This window comes from Manacus vitellinus, unplaced genomic scaffold, assembly GCF_001715985.3.
Source record: "Manacus vitellinus isolate BGI_N305 unplaced genomic scaffold, ASM171598v3 scaffold_21_pilon, whole genome shotgun sequence".
NCBI lineage: Eukaryota > Metazoa > Chordata > Aves > Passeriformes > Pipridae > Manacus > Manacus vitellinus.
The window spans coordinates 14,123,686-14,147,570 of NW_021939546.1; the positions used below are offsets into that span (position 1 = coordinate 14,123,686).

At 42.6% G+C, this 23,885-nt stretch overlaps 1 protein-coding gene across 10 annotated transcripts in view; it reads right to left on the reverse strand.

Moving 5' to 3' along the window:
• Positions 1-23,885, reverse strand: part of PTPRF (protein tyrosine phosphatase receptor type F) — a 287,439-nt gene that overhangs the window by 221,075 nt on the left and 42,479 nt on the right. The gene's annotated exons all lie outside the window — the stretch shown is intronic.

Here is a 23,885-nt window from a genome sequence, read left to right on the forward strand (position 1 = left end):
CCAACAGCCTCTGCCTCACAACCAAGCAACAGTAACTTGCGTTGAAGAACCTGCAGTAGAAAACTTAAAAATATGGAGCAAGGACAGATCCTCAGGCCAATCATCCAAGCCAATTCCTTTTAGCTGACTGTACCTTCACATACACACTGATTGCAGAAAACCATAACAGAACAGCCAGAACAAGCCCATGCTGGACTCCAGTGCACAACCAAGGAGACGCAGCTGCTGCCTCCGAGTGACCTCTGCCACGTCCCAAGGCACAGCCCCCCCACCAGAAACCACAGGGACCAGCAAAGCTGACACCCCAGGGCTCAGAAGGGAATCAGATATTTAGCAAGATTATGCTATCTGCTAATCTGATTAGCCCCAGAGACTGCAGATAAACATAACAAAGAACAGCCGGACACCAGCTGTAAAACCTATCCAGTCAAGCAAATAATGCAGCTGCCCAGAAAAGCTCAGCATCTGGGACCTGTCGCATGCAATGCTTTTAGGGAAATGACAGACTCGCTGCTCTCACGTTAGACATGGGGAAATGTGTTAATCTGTTTACCTTAAATGGATTTAACCTCAATCTGAAAAAGAGAGGACCGACTCAGACACATACAGCCAAGACACTCCGGCAAGCAACGCATAGTGAGCAGGAGGCAGCAATCCTTGACACCATTTACAGGGGCTCGAAGGATCAGGCATGACACAGGTCAAACAAGAAACGTTAAGAGATTAAACAAGCATACTTGTAATTAGGTGTAATGTTGATTGTCTTCTGCTCCTGAAATGATAATCAGGTCCCACATCTAATTGCTACACCCACCTGAGCTCCAGGCTGATGCTGACAGATTCTGCAGCCAGCCCCTTCCCAGCACAAAAAACACACAGCTTGGGCTGGGGGTGGAGCTGGGATTTAAAAGGAAAAACTGTGTTTTTATATAAACAAAATATTTAGCAGAGAATTAGCAGAGAAACTATCGTGCCTTCCTAACACGGAACGGGCCACTGAAAGAAGACAAAAAGCCTCCCGACTCACTCACCATATACTGGCTGCTACTTTCACAAGTGCAGCAGGGAAGGCGAGGGCATTATTTAACATGTCCACTTGACGTTTTTAAACACAGGAAAAACAAGAGCAACTTGCTCAAGGACTGCATTCATCACTGCCTGCCAATTACAGAAACAAAACTGATCAGTCAGGAGGACACAAGTGGCACGCCAGCTCGGCACATGGCCGCGGAAGCACACGCACTCTCTGAAGCGTCCCGTCAGAACAACAGGCATTATGGAATATACAGAAGCAGGTCTGAAGCTCTTTAGTGACTCTCCGGAAAAGCACTGCCCTCCTTTCCTAATTAGCAAACACTCTGCAGCAACCTCAACCTTCCCTACAGCTCTCACTTGAACTTTTGATTATCAATTCAGATGACTTCTTTCCAAATTCACCCCAAGGTTCTCCAAGATTGAATTCTCACACACACTCTATGGTGAGAGAATCAGCTCATCTCCCTTCGCCCAACATGAAAAAGGAAAACCTTTATTTCAGGGTCACCCAAATGAGACCAGAAATAAACTGAGGCCAGATGACTTCCCCACCATCGGAGGAAACATCAGCCCAATGGTATTGCCACAAAACCTGGCTGCAGCTGCCAGGAGAAAGCACAGGATCGCCAAAGAAAAGGATGCCCAAGGGGTTACCAGGAGTTGGAGTCTAGCAAAGTTCAGAATGACAGGGACACCCAAAGGGAAAAGATAAAACAGTTCTAAAGATATTGTCTAAAATATGCATTTTCTATTTTTATGGCAAACATGACTAGTTGCTAGTATTCAAATGCAATTATGCAGAGGCTGATCTATAAATAATGCAAAGCCCAGAAAGGAGAGATCAACGCTCATTTACAGCAAACCCCATGCTGTACTGAATAATGTTATGCCCCAGCTTTTTCCATCCCCATAAAAAGGAAATACAGTCAAAAAGCTAGAAAGAAGAGAAATGTCTCCCCCATTTCCCTGTCAAAAGGGAAGAGGACATCTAAATCAAGGTAAAATTTAAGGTACTACTTTTGTAGATACATTTCTGCATTTCCAACTCACCTGCTGTTTTCACACACGTGTCCCCAGAAGCTGCACACAAGGTATCATGTAAATACATCACCTCTCACCCTGCTGCAAAGTGCTCTGAGTAGCTGCCATACAGAAGGAACGACAAAGTTGTGTCCCAAATTTCTTAAATGAACTGTCTTAGTCTATTGCACAAAGGAATGAATAATTTAAGTTGGAAGGGGCACGTACATGTCAGCTACTCTGACCTCTTGCTCAGAGAAATACTAACTTTAAAGCAGTGTTTAAAGTTTAAAGAAGGCAGCTCAGGAGCTTGTTCTGCCGATCTTTGAATATCTCCACAAATGAAGACTCGCAAGCCTCTTCTGGTTCCTTTTTCCAACTGACCACCACTCTCACCATCAAAAGGTTTGATGTATAACCATTTGTATCATTCTGGTTGCAATCTCTGATTTCTGACTCTTGATTTTCAGTATGCACCTCTAGGAGGAGAAGCACTTCCATTTTCCCCAAAAAGAATTTTACTTCTTGATTGCAACTACTGAATTTTAAAACAGTTCTTTAATTTTTTTAAAAATTTATTCATGTAATATCCTTACAGCAATAATACCTTCCCACACATCCCCTCTGCACAATCAGATTTATGCCATTTACATTGAAAACTAAGGTCTTTTTCCCTTACTTATAGCTCAGTTAGCTTTGTTATAATGCAGTTTATAAAATTACATTTAATGGAGAAGGGAGCAGGTAATTTGTTTATTTCTGAACTGTGATGGCTAATGGATGGGGTGGGAATAATGACAGGATATATATTATGTTATGGCTGAACAATACAAGGAGAGAATGCATGACCTGATAATTTTTATCCCTCATTAAATTGTCTATTGAGCTGCTTTTTCTCCATATCAGCTTTTAAAACACAAAAAAACCACAGCAAAACCCAGCATATTACTTCAAATCACAAGATTAGTCTTAATTAAAGCAAAAATTACTCATCTGTTTCTTAAATTCATTAGCCATTCTGAAAATACACAAAAAACCCAAGGAAATCAGCATAAGGAGACTAACTGTAACTAGCCGTGTTAACCACCTTCCTCCATAAACACTGAGGCATTTTAATTTCCATGTCTGGAAGGACAAATAAAGTCTGTGCCACACTGAGCATCCTTGCCAAGTCCTTCCTCCTCCCCAGCAAGCCAAGAGCAGAATGGGAAGCAGAATCCAAACCTGCCTGCACACCCAGATGGAGCAGTGTCACTCGAGCTACATCTGCTTTTAGAGGCTCTTCTTGGCTTTTCCAAGACAATGTTTCTGTACAAAGCAGGACCACCTGAACTGCCATTCCCGGTTTTGATTCACTTTCTTCAAGGAAGAAAATGCATGGGCTACCGATGGTTTTATTTGTGTTTGATACAAAGAGCTGTAAATATACCATGGGCACTGCCTTGAGCCCTGCCTGGGAAAGGGCAACAAGGGAAGAAACACCCAAGGACACATGGAGAAGGATACCCCTCCATACAGTCCTCTACAAGGGGAATCCCAACCAAAATGGAACAGCTTCTGAGGCTGATGGGCTGAACCAGGCTCTTTGCAAAGTTACAAAGGTGTAAAAATCCACAGGGAAAAAACAGGTTTGCAGACTGAGACCTGAGCTATGTGGCATGAAAACTGTCTCCAGTGCAAAGCAGCACATGACTGAAATATGGAGTTGAGGGAGAAATGTGAAAGGTAACCCAGGCCTAATGATGGAACATTTTCATTTCCTATAGGGAAAATGACTGATATTGGTCAGCATCAACTGATAACGGGCTGGCTATTATGAGTTTCAAGAGAACTTTGATCCAGATCACATATCCCATTAACAGAGACAATAAATGACTCTCACTTTCCATTACACAATGTGCAGAAATAAAGCTCGCATGTTCAAATGAGACAGAGCTCCTTGATGAGTAAGAGTGCTAAAACACCACCAATACATCAAAATGCACCAAATCCAGAAGACAAAAATGAATGCCACTGAAAACACATGCACTCAGTTTTGTAGAAACCACCAAAAAGTAGAGTTTCTTCCCTGACAAACTCCCTTCTACTCAAGTTTCTTCTATGTCTGCCAAGTATGCTCATATGGCAACCGAAAAAAAACATTTGTGGCATTTGATTCCCAAAGTCCACACAGTTGAAGAAAAAGTTTTCCCAGAAAGCGCTTAGATAAAAGTCCTTTTCTGTGGTTTAAGCAGGAACACCACTAGTCAAAGCAAAAACATGGAGCTGGCTGATGGGCAAAGCACCAGCACTCTGAAACACTGCAGAGGTCACATCGTGGCAGAGAAATCCTGCTCCATAAAGCTTTGATGTAGAGCAGCTCACAGAAATATCTTTGTTATTTCACTGAAGCACACTGCTGCTGAAACCTTTCTTATTCAGCTGTTGTTCTTTAATATTAAAAAAGAGTATTAGTTTCTCTGTCAGCATTTCAGATGAACGTGCAACAGGCAATACAGAAGGTCCTATGAGGGTCTCATTCATTAGTACATCAGTGACTCCCAAACAAAAAAAAAGCAGTCTAAACTAGCACAAATTCACCTCAAACTCATGCCTGCCACAGCAGTAGCACAAAGCCGGGGTAAGAAACCCAGCATTCAGAGATCAGGTATTGAGGTGGAGGTACAGCAGCTCACCTTTCCACTCCACCACCTTTTCCTTTTGACTCAAAAGGCTTTCTCTTTGTAGTGTAAATGGTGTAATTTATACCTGCAGAAACACACATTGGAGTGGTTTTTTTACATGTGCCCCTAGTGAAGGTTAAATAATGGCAAGAAAGTCTTGTTTTGGTTTTAAGATATTGTGGAGATCCCCATAAAACAACTTCTAAAGAAAGCCACTGCAGTGGTTTGAATATCCTGAATGCTGGGAGTTGAGAAGGAAGAACATCTGCACACGTTTTTATAGTCCACTCAAACCTTAAGTGCTCCCAAATATGCAGCACCTACAATGATGCTTTCGATTTAAAAGACACAAGTCTATAAACAGCCTACATCATGATCATCTCAATTTATCTAAAATTTCCTCCACTTAGTTTACCTCGTCCAGTTCCAGCAACACATGCTTCAATTCCCCAGACTCCTCCACCCTTCTATGAGAACAAGAGAATTCAGAAAGCTAAAACCCTACCAAAACCTGGAATAGCTATTTGAAACAAGTGAATTTGTCCTTTAATCCTGACTGGTTGTCAGTACAGAGCCCCCAAATACCACCTGCCAAAACCAGCCAGATCCCACCCCCCCCTCCCTAAACTCTTCTGGCTCATTTTATAGTTTTCCCTCCTTTTCACTGCACTCATACAGCTGCAAATGCACTCCTTATAATGTGATGGCTGAAACAAGATCAGGAGAGTTTTCTTGAAACGTGAAGGAAGTTGGTGGGGGCGCAGGACCGGCACCAGCTGCCCATCAGCATTCAGGGCACGCAGCTGCTCCCAGAGGCATCCCTGGAATTCAGCTTGGCTGGGGAAAAAACAACCGCCACTGCTTTTTTCCTGAAATTTCACCTAACTGCTCTAACACGCCTGTGTAGTCCTGCCCAAATTCTTACGTATGTTTCAGACACTTCAGTGAAACAGTTAAAGCTCAACATTTATATTGCAGGAGTGCCCTTGTTTGCACCACTCCTTTTGTTGCCATCTGTCAGGCTTCCTCATTGAAGCTTCTCACAGGGAAAACATCAGTAATGGCAAAACAGCAGGAATTTAGGCAGCCAGCTACCTCCTCCTCCAGCCCTTAAAAGGTTTGTGTCTGTATAATTTTAATAGGGATCCCTTTTTGCTCCAACACAGACTCTGAGCACACAGCCACAACCAAATGGTGCCAGTACTTCAATAATCCATCTTACTTTTTATTTTTTCCTCTAACCAGTCTAAGGCCTCTTCATTTTCCACTTCCTTCTGATCACCCACCCAGATCCCCCATGGCTGAGGCAAGAACATGCAATCCAGCGCTGTGAGCCCAGCTGGTCAACCAGAATGCCCCAAAACACACAGGACTGCAGTGAGCACCCTCTTCCCACGCACACACGCAAGCATTAGCAGAGTCACCAACTCCCCTGACTGCTCATACATGTGCTTAGGAGAAAATATAGGATTTAAGAACAGGTGTTATCTCAGTTTCTCCTCTGATTCAGTATCAGTGAAGGGCCCCTGCCTCCCTCTCCACATTTTGGAGCCAGTCCTGCAGACCAGCATCATGCATCATTTCAGAACAGCCCACCACAGCTCTCTTTCCCTCCTTCCCCCCCCTTTTTTTTTTTAAGATGGAAAGAGTTTGAGTAGGACTGACTGTGTTACATGTTTTCTGAAGTGCTAAGCACTTCACTTGAGGTATGAATCATCAACAGTGACAGCAGCAGAAACATCTTGTCATAAGCAATGAAGAAACTTCAAAAGTATCCCACCAAATAATTTACGAAGATTGCTTATCCACAATCAAGAGGGTTTGCTTATAAAAATAATTTATAATTTAATAATTATTACAGGGACAAAAATATAACTACCCAAAGAGCTTCGAAAATGTTAAATGACAAGAAGCAAAGGGGGAGGAGGGAGCATCTCTCAAGCACCTCTTGGGGCTCAAAAATGCAAACCTTTCTCACATACCTGTAAGGTGATCTATCTGCAAACATGTTGAGAAAAGTATTTAAATTTCCCCAGGCAGATGCAGCTTTTCCCTCCTGTTCACCCTTTTTGCAGCTTAAAAACTTCGTGCTCACAGCCCAGACTCAATCTCTCCATAATTTCTTATCAAGTCTCAGAACAGAAAGCATCTCTTCACTGTGCTTCCAAGGGACATGCAGTACATGCCTCAGCATTAACATTCACACAATGGCAAGCACTAGACACAATCTGGAACTTTCTGTAATCTGAAAAGTGATGAGGTTTTGTCCCAGTAGCAAATTCTCTCACGGTGTAACCGGAATGGCACCATCTTCTCCATTTAGGTTACATTTTACTTTTAAAATTTACTCCTCTTCACGATTAGGAGCATGTCCACGCCTTCTGGAATTCAAACCTCTGAGACACCAAAAACTGCTTTAACCATGAGACTTTTCCCTCCCAGAGTCCCAGGTTCCGCTCAGTACACTCCTTCCAGCTTCTTCAGCTAAAAAACTGGTAATTCACAGCACCCGTGTCCTTCCCTGCAGACAGACCATTCACTGCCAAAGCCATTCTGTCTCAAGCACTGAATTAAACAGGTATCACACACAAAAAGGAGCTGCTATTGCATACTGTCCAATTCTCCAATTGCCCAAAAAACACAATTAGGCTTGAAATGTGTTGGTTTCCTTTATTTCACTGCAGCCAGCTTACACACATACCTAGGCTACGTATTCTACTACTCATATCTTGCTGCTTCTAGCTATAATCCAAACCCAGAAGTTGATGTGCTACTTCAGACACAATAAAAGTATCCCTCTGGTTTCTGAGCCCTTTCATCTGCTTTCAGAACTCCACAAGGAATGGATGGTTTCAGTACTGCTGGATCTGGCCTCACCATCCCCTGGGAAAAGAAAAAATCCTGCCCATGTATGGCCCTGGAAACTTGAGTCCTTGTAAAAAATGCTGCATCTTGGGAGAAATTTGTTATTTGCTATGAAAAAGAAGCAATTTCTTTTTTCTAGTAACATGTACATGTGCAGCAGGTGCTAAAAGGCAGCAAGAATAAATTATTTTAGGCATGTGCGTATGTGTGCAGACTGACCTTCCGGTACACAGCCTAATGAAGATCAGAAATCATCAAGCACCCTGCTACAAATAAACTAAAATCTGGCGTGTACGCTTAGTAAAGCATTCAAGTGACTTCAAAGGCCTCTCTAAATGCAGAAAAGAGCTGCATTAAAATTCTGAGCCTCCAAATCTATTAAGCATTTCCAAACACAGGAGGGCGAGCACCAGGATTTGTTCAGCCGCTGTCCTCGGGAGAAGTGTGTTAGCCCGGTCAGCTGGCACAAACAGTGACACAAACCCCTTCCACCAGCTCAGCCACCTAACAGTCAGTAAATTCAACCTGTGTTTTCAACCTCCTTTGTAAAAAGCACTGTTTTATCTTTGTGAAAGACAATGTGCTAGGCTTCTGAGGGGCACCAGATACTTCCCCAAACACACCCCACTGCACTTCGGTCCTGGATGTGGCAGAGCCAGGAGAGGGTTGTGCCGCTCCTGCAATGCATTTCAAGGTACAGACATCCTGCAGGAGCTCTGTCTTCTGCACCCTGGCCAAGAAGTGACCACAGTGGTGAAAGCCCTGGCCCCACCGTGGTCCCAGCCAGAGATGCCAGCAGCGCACAGAGCGTTTCAACAAGGGCTGTCCTGGATGACAGAGCTCGGCGAAGGGGAGCGGTGAACACACACGCAGGCTGGAAAATGGGATTCATTAATCAGGCCCCAACTGCTCCACTTCACTAGATGGGAGCTCTTTATAGACACTGCCTCATTTATTTATTTTTTAAATGCCCAGATTAGTTTAGTGTGAAGCTGTTGAGAGATATAATTTGTCTGAGCGGATGATCTATAGATCACTGAGTGAACACTAACCAGGCTATCGCAGTCCACAGAAGAAATGCACTGTGAGCTCTCCCCCAGCTGCAGCACAGGAAAGGTGAACCCTTTTTTCCTAAAATTTAGCCCTCAGCAGCCTGGAGGTCAAAGAGATGGCACCTCTTCTTACATGCTCAGCCCTGACTGTGGGCAGAGCTGCAGCCTCTGCCTGTGAAGAGCAGGGCCCTCAAATCAGAGGGAAATCAGCAAGTGATAACTAACCTGCCATTCAGCTGGGGACAGGCTTTTCTCACACAAACAGCCTTTTCTCCTCGCATCTGTGAATATATGCATATTTAAAAAATAAATTATCTTTCATTCAGATTAGTTACTAGAATATCTCTTTCTTCGCTGAAGCAGATTTGTTCCTATGGTTGTATCTACTGCTATTCTGGGACTTGGTATTGTTTTCTCACTATTGCTGGAGAAAATGTTCAGCAGCTAATTGCACAGTCAAGTCCTTTCACATAATTTTCACTTTGACAAGAGTAATTAAAAAGCTAAACAGCTCGAGAACCAATTGATTAGGTCTGCAAGCAAAGCTCTGTTTGGGCGATCCTGAGATGCACGTGTACAGCACAGGCTTTCAGAAACAATTAGGAATGTGTTCCTCAATGTTGATGATTCAGTGTGATTCTTGCACGACCTCTTTTTTTTGCCCCATTTGTATCACGTTACATTCATATACGTGCTGTACATAAACCATGCTTGCAAGAGTCAGGAAAATTAACCTTACAGGACAAGTTACAGAGTATTTTCCTTCCACCACCCATATTTGCACAATCTCCAAATAGCTGAAGTTTGCAAATGGACTCAAATACCTCCCCTCCCATCACAGGAATGAACCACATGAGGCTATTTTGTCGCTGAATTTGAAAGACTATGTATAATGAAATTACTGAATTTTTGATGCTCTGAATACCTGTACCACAGAAAAGACTGTTCTAAGAGTAACCCTGTCTGTAGACATGCTCTCTGTGATACAATGCTGAATCACCCATTTGCTCGCCTTAAAATTGCTCCAAGTCCTCCATAACAGGACTTCTAATACCATTACATTTCAAACTACATAATTGAAATTATAAAGTAAAAGGCTTCAAAATTACTGCAGATGTACCAAAATAATGAGCTTATGAACAGTAATGAAATGGGAACTCTTGGAAGCCTGAGGTTACACACAAACTTAGAGATGTTCCCTATAATTTTTTTAATAAAGCTAATGATTCTATTCCAGAAGGAGAAGTTGAAAGGGTTTTCTTTAAACCACTTCCTTCTCAGTAAGGTTTGGTCAGTTAATACATGTTCGAAAAATTGTCATGAAATGTGCAAGGTTTAAAGCCAATGGGAACTTGGAGCAACAATAAATGAGAAACTGTCTCTACACCTACAGAAGAGCAGTCAAACACCAGGCTCCTCCTATGCCACCTGATGAGCAAGAAAGTGCTGGTGCTCTTCAAAGCCAACAGCTCTGGCCTCTGTATGAGTATGGGGCATTAGACACAGGTTAGAGGACAGGTTCACGGCACAGGTCACCAACACACACAAAGAAATCTTTGACTAAAGCTACAGCACCACCTGAAAGAGAGCCGGGTAGATGTGTTCCTGCCTGCAGAGTGGATTCAAATAATGGAAATCTGGTGCAAGCAGCTAAGCCTTGGGTCTCACTCTGCAGCAGCATCATACACCACTGCTCCAGGCACAGCAGTAGCTCAGGGACACGGAACTCAAACCCTTTGGTGTACAGAAAGCCAGAGGTTGACCTAAACTGTCCTGCACAAGTAACACGCCAAATCTTTCGAGGGAACTCAGACCCAAACCGAACTGTGTTGTTACATAAGTAGACATGCTGAAAGAAGCCATAGGAAGGCTTCACACATTCACAAATGCGTGATTTAGATGACAAATGTAACAAATTAAAACCAGCTTGTTAGCTAATAGAATATTTAATTATGTACTACAAATGATGACTTAACATATCTGGGAATTTAACCAATTATTTTCAGAAGGTGTGAAACGTTCCTGAGCACAAAGGTTTTTCAGCATCTCAGCGCTGTTCCCAGCATCTCTTTCCACCTTACCTTGTTTATAGCTCTATTCAGTAATAGTTTTTACTTGTTTCCTCGATGTCTTAATTTCCTGCAATAATACATCTGCCATGAATAATTAAGCAACACATTTGCTGCTCGCTGAAAGCTGAACAAGTGCTATAAATCAGTCCTGGGACCCTCTGCCAGCACAGACACAATCAGAGATCTGCTAATGCCGGCGTTTCTTTTTGCAGGTGAGAGGAATGGAGCACAGAAACACCTGAGGAGCTGCTCAGCAGCGCCAGGCTCCCTCACCCCAGTGATGGCATTTTGGGAGAGTGCTTCTCTGCATCTTCTCTGAAACAGCAGGACTCCAAAGACTGTTCTACTAGCATTTTCCTGGTGAGGAACAGTAAACTTAAATGTACTATATTCTTTGCATTTACTCATTTCTCACATTTCTGGGTTGTTCTCTCTTATTTTCCTACTCCATAGTCAGGAGTAGGAGAGCAGAAGACGTCCCGAGTGCACATCAATCCCTTCTCAGCATCAAAATGATGGACTACTATGGGTTCTTTGCTGTATTTCCACCTTATTCCTCCTGCTGCTTGTGGTTCAAACCAGGATGCAGGCTACAGGATAGCAATGAAGTGTTGAAGGATCATCTGTAGTCAGGCCCATTACAGCCTCTGAAAGTTTATCTTGCCGATTCACATTTGCTCTCAGACAGCTGGGCATGCTGCATTTCTCACTTTTTTGTATATGAAGATGGAAGATAACAACAAACTACAAAAACAACAGCGATAATACTTCCCTTCAACACTTCCACTTGCATCCATATCAGGGGAAGGGAACAATAAAACAACTTTCCACTACTGGAACAGGATTCACCTTTTAATTGATTTGAGGTTTACAATGCAACCACTTCAAGCTCAGCTGTGGAGCGTGTGAGCCTCTCCAGCTTGGCAGAGCAGGTATGCTAGAAAACTAATCAAGATCAGGTATCCAGTCAGGCCCAGGAAATGTCAGGCTAGCCATTAGAATTCCACATCTTAATTTGAGAATCTCCCCAATTCACTAGAAGGGTGCAAAGACTCAGAAATTTATTTTTTTTAAAGACCAAAATGTAGAACAATTCATCATTAAAATTTCCCCACAAAACACTCTCATGCAGAAACAAACCATATAATGTTCCTGGTTTTAATTCTGTTGACAACAGATTGTACATATTTTAAAAACGTAACGTTTAGCAGCTGTGCTGCCAGTCTGCAGAGTTTGCATATATAGCTGTGATATTACCATACTCTATTATTCATAACAGGCAACAGACCTCATTCTTCATCTTGTGAAAAATAATTGCAGTTTGAAGTCAAAGTCTGATGGCAAAAAACCGCCCCAACACAATGGCTAGAGTTTTCAGAATTCAGGAACTCACGTAATGGCCTGCATCTTGATTTAAATCAATTCATTAAAAAGACAAATCTCCTCTGATCTGTTTTTGAGAAAGTTTTCCAAGAAGTACATGGCTCTTTTATGAAACCCAGGAAAGGAGAAGTCTAGTGGGTAAATAGCTGCTTCTTATCCACAATAAACATACAATGACTTAACCATAATCTTTTAACATGAAGCATGAGACACTCCCATCTCATACAGCCCTGAGACTCCACTCACCAGACAGAAGTCTATGGGTTGATGCATAGCTATTGATAGCAAGAATAACTACTGGAAAGAGAAGGAAAATAACCTTACACATCTTCCCTTCCACTACCACTGACATTAGAAGCGTTCTATACAAACACACATTTTTAATACATTTTCCCTTTCACACACGTAAATAAGCATTTAGACATATTTTAATCAGAAGGTCTTGCAAGACCTACAGCACCCTTTGCAACTGTCTCCCAAAGCATTCTGTGCAGCCAGAAGATGTTTCAATGCACCCCACAAGAGTGGTCAGTGCTGCTGAGGACAGCAGGGAGCATCGCGCTCCTGGAGTGGTCCACATGCAGAGCTTCCAACCTGCTGTGTGTGCCGTGCTACAGGGGCTGGCACTACCAACCTAGAAATACCTGACAATCGCTGCAGGACAACAGAGACATTTGGTGCCATGACAGAGATGGGTTTTTGCAGATCTTGGCAGCAACAAGCACCAGAGCCCCCTGCCTTGGGCAGCAGAGCCCCTGCAATCGTGGAAGTTCAGACACAGGCCTCTGCACAGATATATAGCATGGGCAGACAACTGCCCACAGGCAAATACATAATATGTACAGAGAGAAAATAACAAACCCAGCACTGCCTGCTACCATTGCAGAGCCGAGTTAATTGTACGGCTTCAGAAGATGAACCACACATTTTAACAGGTAGCTGAAAGATCTTCAGTCAGTGCACAGACACGGGTAAAAAGACAGCAAACCTATGAGGGTTCATGATGAAACTACATCTATTGCATATTTTGAGGTCTCATTTTATTAATGGCATACTTTCCCCTAGCACAGCTAGAAAGTCAGAGAAGGGCACTGTGGAGGACTAAGGACCTGGAAAACACTTTCACACAAAGTTACATAGTCAGAGGGAAGAGAGTGATTGTCACTTGAGAGGAGGATGAAAAAGGACAGGATAAAAATATCAGAGTATCAGGTGACCCAGACAAGACAGGCTGGGAGCCTGTACCTTTCCTGATTCATAAATGAAGACAAAGAAACATTCATTTAAGAAATCACACTGTCTATTCAAAACCTATATGAGGCAACACTTTCTGCTTGCATTTAACATTCCAGAAATTCCTCCAGAAATTCAATTCCATGCCCAACAATCCTGCATGTCAGCGAGCATTGCTTAGTGCCTGACCCGAACTTCTCAGCTGCAGTTTGAGGACATCATTTCTCCTCCTAGGACAGGATGAGGGAGACCAGGTTCTCCTCAATTAATCCTTCTATTCTGGCAGTGGGATGCTCAAGATGAAATGTTTCACTGGAGGCCTTACCAATGTGAGCAGAGTAGAAAGACTACCTAATGTGTCTTCAAGATGGTACTCCTCATTTCTGCATATCACTGTAATGTCTGTGCCTCTTATAACAGCATGGCTTTGTTGATTCCTGTATGGTTTCTGATCCATTAGCACTGCAAGACCTTTTCTGTATACCAGCTGTCTAGGCAGTTGTCTCATTCTGTATTTATGTAGCTGATTGCTCCTATTTTCAAACATCTATCCACATTTTTCCTTATTGACATGCATCCTCTCAGACAGTTTCGCCAATTTGTAAAGATCATTTTGAATTCTAATGGTGTCCTCCAACATGCTTGCTGCTCTTCCCAGCTTGTTGTTGCCTGCAAATTTAATAAGCATGTTCTCTATTCTATCAGAGAGATCATTACTGCAAATGCTGAATGCTACCAAACTGCCAAATACCCACCCTACGAGCAGATGTTTCACAGGAAAAAGTCTCATGAGGGAGCACTGAAAGCTTTACTAAAGATAAATGACATCTTCTGCTTCTCCATTCACAAAGCCTGTTATCCTGTCATTAAAGGAAATTAGATTGATCTGACCTTGACAAACCTACACTGGGCATTATTTCTTTGCCCACGTGGATATAACAATATTTAGAGTTGTTGCAATTAATGAAGCTTTACAGAAGTAAAAATAGAAGTCCAGCTTCTGAGAATGACTTCTAATTTCACATAGGAAACAGGAACTAATTTGGGTGGGGAGAGAAAAGGCAAGAATATGAGATGTTTCTTTTTGCATCTCCTTAAAACATGGAGCATTTGTTGCCCATCATTGGAGGCTTATGTTGGGGCAATTTTGGGATAAATGGATCTAGAGTTTGACACAGTCCACCAGTTACTGTAACACAAAATTATTCATAGTCTCATCTGTAATTTGACATGAACTTGGAAAACACCACATGGTATACTACATATAAACCACATATAACTCTTTATATGTTAAGTGGAGTTCCTTAAATTCCTCAAAATTACATAGGAAACGTCTCACACAACATACTACAGATTACAGACAATATCAGAATTTTTTAACTGAATCTGCCTCAGAAAAAAAAACTTTATCTGCAACAGAAGGCTAAGTATCTAATGGAAAAAGATGTGGAGCACTGCACAGATGCTGAGTGAACAATGGAGGGATTTTGTACTAATGTGTAAAAAAGCCCCCAAATCATACTCTGCTCTTAAAATAGGGCACAGAACTCTGCAGTCATATGAACAGTGGTGTATTTTAGCATTTGAGGAAAAAAAAAAACCCAAACTTAGGCAGTTAAATATGTTAAATGCTCCATGCATTTACTAATGCAGAATCAAAGTTCAACAGGCATTGTCAAGAAAGACAAGACCAAGCCCCTGTGGCCTACAGGACAACCACAGAGCAACCTCAACAACAACAAAAAAAACCTTTCTGTTTGCACAACTGCCTCAAGATATAGACAAATGCAACAGAAGAGAAACTCTGTGGTGTCAATGTGAATTAATTCTCTCTGCCTACACTCCAGGCTGGGCACTGGAGGACCTGGAGGCCTCTGCTGTGCACCTCCGGGTCTTTGGAAGGCTGAGACAAGAGCAGCTCTGGCTACGTTCACAGGATGAATATACAGCTAATTTAGTTACACACCAGCTCAGACAGCATCCTCTACTTAAAAGATTTAGCATAAAATTCCCTTTATATTATTCAGCAGCCTATTTTTCTATGGGTCACCCCTTCCAGAAATCTGGTTCCGTTTTCTCTTGATATTACTATAGATGCACTTTGGTGGTCAGTCATTTTCACAGACATTTTAGACTACAGATCTATAAATAACACCACAGTCAGCTTTAAGGGTACAAAAGTATTTTTCCACTCTCTTCGTTTTTAAGAGCATTCAAAGACAACTTTTGCAGAAAGAACCAAAAACACAAACGTCCAACTCATAAAATACAGCCCCTCAACTTGAACTCTGGCTGAAGACCAAGCAGGGCACATTTCAGCCATACAACAAACTCATAAAAAGCTGAAAACAACAGGTTATAACTAAGGAACTCTGTGTAACCCCTGATAAACCGTATGTAATGGAGCATAAAAAAGGATATTGGAAGTGTATATACAGCATGTATAAATGACAAGTCAACAGCCAGGACCACTGCCTGTTATATGAAACAGAAGTAAAGGGAGCCTTTCCAGGTCTTGAACTACCATCATCATCCTCCCGAGAGCCACACTAAACTCTTTGTACTCAGCATGGCAAGAATGAGAACACTGTGCCAGGACAAGGCATCCCAGTCCTTTAAACAGGAATATGAAAGGATTTGCTGACGAGAAAATTTTGCTTCTCTAAGGGTTTTCTTGCATCCTGAAACTCCTGAAAGTTTCTATTCGATGCTAAATGGGATTAAAATATATAGTCATCTTCATCATATCAGTATTTTAACCATTTTCAGCATTTACCAAGATTCTCACCACTCATCATTCAGTTCTTACAAAGCATCTTCCCTCCTGTAAATTAAACACAGAATAAGTATGATACACCTATAGCCACCTCACTTCAAAGTTGTATTTTTTTTTTAAACAGGGACACCTTTCTGAAACCAACTCTTGCATTTACTCTCAAAAGAGAGAACTTCAGTTTCAAGCTTGAAAACCAAGGAAGTGCCACCTCTGCCTTATGGACAACACCACAGTGAAAGTGAGAGTTTGGCAACACACCCACACAAGCCCCCAGCTGGTTTTGACAAGTGGGTGAAAAGGGACAGTCCCACCTGCCAGGCACAGCTGTGCTAATGCTGAGGCTCACAAAGGTTATTGCAAATTGAGTTTTTCAGGGCAAAAACCTTACGTGTGTAAAGCTGCTGAGTATTTCCTGGTCTCTTTAAAACCCCTTTTAAAAACAACCTTTAACAGAAGTAACACAATGGCTGAAGTGCACTTGGCTAAAAATTAATACAAAGAAAACTGTAGGTGTTCTGCACCCTTGTAACAAAGTGCAGAGGCTCAAGAGTCATTGTTTTCTCCCAGCGTGACAACTAACTTGCAAGGGCTTCTTCCCCTCATCTTTGAGGTGAACCAATGAAGTCATCACATGTAGAAAGAGTTTATAATAAAAAAAATAAAAAAAACCTGCATGAAAAGCAGCAAAAGCAAGCAAGAATTCTCTATGTGATTCATTTGAAGTCTGCAGTATTAATCAGTGCCAACAGTGGACTGATTTTGGTTCTTTCCATGAGACCCTGGCTGCTTCCAGAGAACTCGGTATAAGCTCAAGTTGAATAACCTCATGTAGCAGAGACAAACCAAGTCCACACCTCTTCTTCACATGCTGACTTTAAAGCACCAACTCACAACAGTCACACATGGTGTAATGAATCTCTGTTGGAAAATGGTGGCATTTCCATTTAGTTTAAGTTTTGATCAGGTACTATCTACGTCTCAACCTAATTTTACAAAATACATTCGTCGAAATTGTATTATTAATTACAGGGGTTGGGGGGAACAGGGGGAAAATAAGTAATACGTGCAATGAAGGGCCATCTGAAAAGCACAGCAGGACTGCAAGTTCATTCCAGCCAGTACTATGTGAAATGGAATATATCCTGTAATTATTTCTTTTTAGTACCATGTGAGTACCCCTTAGCCTTGTGAAGGCTTAATGTTATGATTCATCAGAGAAAGCCCAAACGTAACTGAGATTCAAAGCAAGTTCTAGCATTGCAGGTTACAATTCACACACAAACGTAAAGCCATCATCCACTACAAAATGTGCTTTAATTCAGTGATCATGTGTCAGTAAAGTGTGCAAGGCAAAAGACATTTCTGTGACTTAAAACTTCAAATAAAACCCTACAGTGTTTTCACACCAACAAAATAACTGAGATTTGTCTCTGGCACAGACAAAGCAATGATTCTCACAAGGGACTAAACACAGCATTCAATTAAGAGTGCACCACTGCTTTTCAGCTCCTGATACATAAAGATAGACAACTAAACAGAGGAAAAGCACCCATGAACAGATGCTTTTTTCCCCCCACTCCTTTTCAAACCAGGTATGTTCCCCATGAAAAAAGACTGACTAACATTCTGAGCAAACAAATTTCATACTCTTGGTTGTTCACAAAAATTAGCTTGATCATCTTATATTACAGTATCATTCTGAAGCACCAATATAATGAACAGATAATGAGAGAGAAAAAAAAGCATCCCTATTACCACTTCATTGCTTTTTACAACTGCTCAGCTAAAACACTGAAAGCTCCAGCAGATCTCATACTTTTCCCCTTTCTGACGTCAGTACTACCAGTAGCAAGCAGCAGCATAACAAACTGTACTATTTAATTGGTTTCCTGGCACTCCTTTCCATCTGCAAAGAATGCTACCATCACTACTACAAGATATTTTAAATATCTCCTTAAAATACACACAGCAGACTCTGCAAATAGCCACAACTGATTAACATCTGTGAATAAATGCAACTAGTTTGCAATTGTATTTGGAAAGAAAAGGGTAATAAGCTTTACCAAGATGGGTAGTCAGCTATTACCAGCACAGGACCTGTGCAGAATTACTCAGATGTCTGGATGAGCTGGGATCCAGCAAAATGCCCTCTCTAATGTACTTAAGGGCAGATATTCTTGAGCAAAAAGCCAAGTCACAGTAATGAAATACAACTTTGTGTCCTGGGGATCAGAGGCCCAGAAAGGGATTCAAAGGTCCTTGACATCAAAAAACATACTGAAAAGTCTGGAAGATTAGTGAAGAACTATAAGAATTTTATCTGGTCAGAAAAACCAAGACCAGCCTGTTTTTCTACAACAAAAAGGACAAACTTTCAGCTTCTCCAACTTCTCCACTCTAACTTGCTTCTCCGGGAGATTTCATTAAATAGCAGAAGTCTTCAGCCTAGCTGACAGATATTCCAACATCCAGTGTCTGAACCCAAAAAATGCATAAATGCAGTTTGAAATAAATACAGATTTGAAGAAGTAATGACTACTTGCCATTTTTACAGATCACACGGGACATGGGTAAATTCTCTACCATTTAGTCTTCAAATCATGATTTGCTAGCCTCCCAAAAGGAAGCTACGTGCTAGCTTGTCCACAGCTCTTAAAAGCAGATGCAGAAATTGCTATCTGAGATTATACAGCCTGTGCTATGCAGGTCAGAGTAGAAGACTGCACTGATCTGATTTCTGGCCTTAAAATCTATGAATCTACACTGAAGATAAAATTGTAAGCAGTTTTACTGGTCTTCTGTATCACCAAGGCAATAGGCACACTCTGTTTCAAAGATCAAGTATTAAATACACCAGCCCCTCACCATTTGTCACTGTGCTGGATAATTTACATGGACACTTAAACACAGGAACTCCCTTGTGAAGGCGAGAGAGTAACTCTGGCTGTGCAGCTGAGTCCAAATGGTGTGAATGGCAAGCGAGAATGCTCAGTCCTGCAGAGAAGCAGTAAGGGGTTTAAACACGCAGCCATGGAGTGGAGGCAAAAGGAGTGGAGGTAAAAGTTGGAGCCATGCAAACCACTGGCCTCAGGGCATCCCTGCAGACTGATCACTCAGAGCTACCTGAGAGCAAATGCCTGAAGTTACTACAGCACCCCTGTGGGCCCAGGAGCCACCATTCCCCCAGGACACCAGGAAGAGATCACTATGTATTTATGCTGCTCTCACATCCTCTGTAGGTCTTTGTACTGACCACCACTGGATGAGGGATTTGGGGCCAGGCAGACCTTTGACCTGACAGCTGATGTTGACTGATGAATGATGTCGGCTTTAACAATACATAAAAAAGACAAATGATCATGCTGTGATCTGCTGTGTGTAGCAACGAAACAAATTCATGTGACTCCTGCAAGTGCTGGAGCTAAAAGGGCCATAAATGCAGAGAAAGATCTGTTGTCTACTCTATACATGGTGTTTGTCCTCAGAGCATCTCTCCTACCTTGATGCCTGCAACATTCAGTTACCAGCAGGCAGCATTTAGGTATTTTACAGAAAAGTGTGGAATCCATTTCTACCTAAATATATATATTTATTCTTATGATGAGTAAGGACACCAGAAATAAACACTGCCCAATAACTGTGGTTAATATTTCAACCTGTCCCTTAATGATGCCACCCCAATGCCTCAGGTCAAGGGGTTTTCGTAAACAATATTTTCCATGTTCTTTTCACTGATGGAATATGTCAAGCTAGTCAAGGTGGAATTGCAGAAAATTAGTATTTACCTGTGCTGCAATACCTGGATCCGATCACATCAATTACACATAATCACTACATGCAGGGTTTGGGGACAGGCAAGCAAACAGGAAACCTGGAAGCAGAAACTGATGCAAGAAGGCAGTGGAGAAGCCTCAGGTCCAGCTTTTGGGATGGGATCCTGCTGTCCAGCTCCCCAAAGTGGCCATTTTCCAGGCTTGCACAACATCAAGTCTGTCCTGCAGGGTGGCCTAGAGCAGCTGTATTTGGGGTTGAGCTGTTGTTGAAGCATCATTCAGGTTAAGAAGCAAAGGCAGTGGAGCTGAATCAGGGAGTCAAAACTTGCCACACTACTCCTGGGCCACGAGAACACAAAACAGTAAGAGCAGACAGCAGAGCTGGGAGACAAGAAGAACCAAGTGCCATAACAGATGTTTCCTTCAGCACTCTTCCATCCAAAACCTCTGGACAGCATTTCAAGTGCAAGGTAAAATCTCTGGCAAAGAGAGCTCACCTAAAGCCACACATCTAGGAAGGAGTACAATTCTTTTTTCCCCAACCTTCACAAGTATCAGCATCTTACCTTCCTGTTTTCTTTTTTAATGTGCCTCCTCAATTCAGTTATCATCCCACCACCACATGTACAGGATGCCCATCTTTCGGATATAAAGCAACCCCTTCTTACAGGGGGCAGGGAAGCCCTGAGACACTTCAGACTTGCAGTCCTTTCTGACCAGAGGTGGTAGGAGCCAGAGCCTTGCCTTCACCACCACCAGTTCACTGATGCAAGTTTCATCCATCCCCTCAATATAAGCCAAGCTTGCTCTACCCTTAGAAATCAAAAAGTGCAAATTGTTTGTTTACCACATATCAATTCACAGGTAGTTGGTCTAATTTTACCTTAGTTCTTTCCTTCTACAAGGTCCCTTTTGAAGTGGTTTTATTCCTTAAGCCCTTTGAAATTCTGTACAAGACAAACCAAGATATACTGCGGTTAGAAAAGGCCTTGGATGGGTCACTTAGTCTCCTCCTCTGGCTAATGGAACCTCTGCCCAGGACTTCAAAAATGAAGCATAATTTTTAAAAAACCAAGCCAATAACATAACACATTGCTGATGATTTCTGATGACAGTATGGATTTTTTCCTGTTTTCTCTGTATTTTTGTTTTGAGAGAGGATTTTTTTTTTAATTTTATTAGAGTAAATGACATTTTCAAAAGCTGAAAAAAGCATCTTTCAGTTGACAATTACAATGAACATTAAATGAAATCTGCAAAGCCATTTTTCCCATGCACAATCAAAAGCTGACAGGCAGGGAAGCACAGAATGTATAAAAAAACCCACACAGGCAAGCTGAGGGAGAATGGGTAAAACAGCCATCCTGAATCAGTTCAGAGCTGCTCTAATGGAATTAGGGTCACCCTGACAGAAACACAGTCAGATCACAGAGAAAATTTAATAATTTCTTACTGCAGTCTGTAGAAGCCAGGGAGGATTTGGAAGAGCTTTCTGCCAAATTAGCACTTCTGTATCCACCGTTCACGCACATGTGCCCCTTCCCACTCACCTTCTCCTCCCAGCACCCCACCAGAGTGGCTGGAAACCACCACTGTGGTCCTGCTGCCAGGGAGGCACCCAGCGAGCCTCTCTTTTTCTGACACTGCCACACAGTTTAACCTTTGGATGCCCCTCCAATTCCTCATGGCTGACATTATTCACAGCTCCCGTAAACTCAGTTCCAGGAGAGGTATTGTGGCGTAGCCGGGCGCTAACTCCGCTAGGTGATACATATTCAATCTGTTTTATCTCAGGTGTTAACATCCAGCTATCTGCCAGCTGCCTAATTGTCAGGAAGCTATGGCAGCAACACTGAAATGTGTTATAACAACAGAAGCTCCAAAGCACAGGTGGGAAAGGTAGGGAAGACCCAGTTGTGGGTGCTCTGTGAGCACTCAGCCATCGAGACACGAGACATGCTGCTGCCAGGAATGCAGCACAGCCCACCCCCTGCACTCCTTCCCTGCTCCTGTAGGAAGCAATTTTGGGGACTGACTCCAGAAATTCCAGGGATAACCCTGCTCTCATTACCCTGTTTCTTTTAATTGGGGAAATGCAGGAATGCTTTGCAGATACAGAGGCTGCCCATCCCTCCACTGTCTCCAAGCAGTGCTGCAATGGGGAAAAGGAAGAATCACAGTGACATCTTGGCAACAGCCATAACCCATGCAAACAAACACTCTGATTGAGGCCAACAGGATGCTATGGGGACCAAAAAACTGAGGAATGTGCATACTGGGTGCTCCTTTCACAGCATCCCTCTCTAGCTTCAACAGGAAGCTCCAGTGTGCATATACTGTCATACCTTCCCCTCGTCCTTCACTGCTGTCCTCAGCCAGGACCCCCCCCCCGATGCCAGATTCACCACTGTATCTTCTTGTCTACATCACTGATGGAAGGACATGAAAAGCGCAGGGTTTGGGGTGATATTTTGCCCCCTGCAGAGGCACAGAGCAGGTCCTTTCACACAGGTCCCAGCCCCTCAGAGTCGATGGCAAGATTCAGTGAGTAAGATAACAGAAAAGCTCTAAACTGCTAAAATACACAGAGCAATGCTTTCCATCCTAGGAAACCCTCAGTTAATCCGTGGTGGCTGTGGTGGTTAAAAGGTCACTGCCCTCCAGACCTGCCTTCCAGATTAGGAAAAAGTAATTCAGAGTAGATCTGCGCCAGAGAAAAAGGCACACATACAGATACACTTGCTTCCCAACACAGAAGCATTCCACAACTGAGACACCAATATTTGGATCTGGGCCTGCGAAACAAAGCCAATTTTGTTAAATTTAAGCATGTGGAAGCGTTCCACAAAATTAGCAAACCACACCTACTGCAAGTTATTCTCAAGCCAAGAACTGTCCTAGGACATCTCAAGCTCCACCAGCTTCCTCATTCCTGATGGAGTGACGCTTCTCTCCTTTGCAGGAGCCAGGATAAAGATAATGAACCTCAGGGAATTTTTATACTTCTCAGAACATTAAACATGTATTTCTCTGTGCCAGGTCCCAAAATGGGCTCCAGTTTGTAGAGAAAATGATCTGAATAAGCACCTTCCAGCAGCTCCAGCAGACAGCACAGAAAGCTGAGGAAGGAGACAGCTGCTGCTCCCAGTTTAACTGGGCAGCTCAGACTCACACAGACTACACACTAATCTGCTGCCTGTGCAAGTCATCCCTAATGGCAACAAAAACAGTGAATTGGTATGTTTCTTCACATCCCTCCTTCACTCTTCTCTCCAGCTTCTCTAAATTTACTCCTTCCCATCAGTCAAGAACATTTAGGATCCCCCCCAATCTGTTTTCTCCATTCAGCCAGGCTACTACCAACATGAATCAAGATCTCCTTCAACTTCCACAAAATTACATCTAACTATGAGCCTGGTGACTAAAGGTGCAGTGAGAAGCAGATGACTGCCGGTAGCTCAGAAGCTGCATCATGGTCACCTCTGCTCCAGTTCAAGCGTCCCAGGAGCCCTGGGTGCTTTCAAAGGCATGGAATATTCACCACAGCCAGAGCCTGTGACAAATATGCAGATGTCTGGACACTGAAAAACTGGTTACAGGTTACAAAAGAAAGGGGAGGGGAGATGCATAAACACTTGGGGATAGCCTAACAAATACACACGATTTATGAAAACCAGTAATATGCAAAAAAGCCACAAGGTTTCCTGCTCTCTGTATAACTCATTCCATGAGGCATTCCAACTAAAAGGTATTTTCAGTAGGCTAACATTAGCCATGTTTCTCGCCTCTTGTCTGTCCACAACAGCATTTTGTGCACATTTTTCTCCTTGACCTGGATGGGGCTGCTCAAAGTCAGTCACAGCAGCCCTGTAAAACTACAGGGACAACAGGCACAGACACGACAGCTTAAAGCACGACCACAAGGAAACACTCTACTCCAATTCTGCTGAAATATAGGTGTAGGAGAGCTACACCAGAAGGTAAAAACTCGCACCCTCTTCTCCAACAACTCT